Source organism: Chrysochloris asiatica, unplaced genomic scaffold (assembly GCF_000296735.1).
Source record: "Chrysochloris asiatica unplaced genomic scaffold, ChrAsi1.0 scaffold00110, whole genome shotgun sequence".
Lineage (NCBI taxonomy): Eukaryota > Metazoa > Chordata > Mammalia > Afrosoricida > Chrysochloridae > Chrysochloris > Chrysochloris asiatica.
This window is the reverse complement of record NW_006408628.1, coordinates 1,832,345-1,833,764: the sequence shown is the minus strand read 5'-3', so window position 1 is coordinate 1,833,764 and position 1,420 is coordinate 1,832,345.

Sequence of the window (1,420 nt, the reverse complement as noted above, 5' to 3'; positions counted from 1 at the left end):
TTGGACATACTGTCAGGAGAGAACAGTCGTTGGAGAAGGATATCATGTTTGGTAAGATGGAGGGTCAGAGAAAAAGAGGAAGACTCCCAACGAGATGGATTGGCCAGGTGGCAGCACTGATGACGTCAAGTGTGGCAGCGGTAGTGAGGTTGGCCCAGCGTTGAACATTGTTTCTTTCTGGTGTGCATGGGGTTGCTATGAGTCGGTTCCAACTCAATGGCACCTAACAACAACAACAACAATCATTTATAGGCAAAAGATGGACTCACAAGCTTTCTATGGTGATGTTTCTGGCTATTCCTTTCTCTCACCCTCAAGTGTCTATTTTACAATGGAATGCAAGGGAAACCAAGATTCAAAAGACAGCCAAGCATATTAACATTATTTCCCCCCTTTTACCCCTCCAAACCATGCCTCAATCATTGTATCCCAGAGCCCTGTTGTTCCAAGGTTGTGCATACGTAATTATTTACCTTTGTCCCACTTAGCCCAGGTAAACCTGCCTAACTGTTCTGTCATCCACCGTGTTCTTCTATTCCCCTTCCCCTTCTTATATATCCTCCCCATTCCCCAGCACCCAAACTATCCTGTGTCTATTCCCTACCCTGTGCTCCACCTTCCCCTCCCTCCCCTCACATCCAGTAACCAGCTTTTGTTTTGTTTTAACACTCAGGCATATCTAATAATTGATACCACCAAAGGGCACATTCTGCAAGTCTGCCTCCTGGTCACCAGCTCTTAGCCCCTCTCTTTCCATGAATCTAGAGTCCTCAGCTGCTCCTTCTTTCCATGGACCCATTTCTGCTTCCATCTCTGGTATCACTTCTTCTCTGGATAAGGTCTAGCATTCCGCTGTGCTTTTCTCCCTTGATGGCCCTAGGGTCCGTTTTTTCTGCAATGTAAATTAACTACTGCCCTGTCTACCTTTATAATTGTGACAGTCGCAATTAGTTATGATAACAATTCCTCACAATTGAATCATAAGAATATTAGCCCCATCTCTTAACCATACCCATCTAGACAAGATGAAACCTATTCAGTGGTGACTCTTTCTTCCCCTACACATTATTAAACTAAACTCCCCCTTGAAACCTTGTAAGTCAGTCACTTCATGCCTTTTTCGCCCCCTCAGTTTAGGTAGCCAATGTCTAAATTGCCCATCTCTATATGCCCTGTGTACAGAGGAGATAGCATTGATATTTAATGTGATGACTTCTTCCCTCTCTATGTAGTATGTAGTTACTACTCCATGAGTATAGGTCAAGTTCATCAACTGTAGCAATTTAACTGCATTTCCTTTATCAAAAATTGTTTTGTTCTTCTTCTTGTTTTTTATCTTCCTCTAGTCAAGTTCGGATTATCAAGCCATCGAGGCTAGGTCAAATGGGTACTATCTGCAACTTTGGGTGTTTTTGTATGC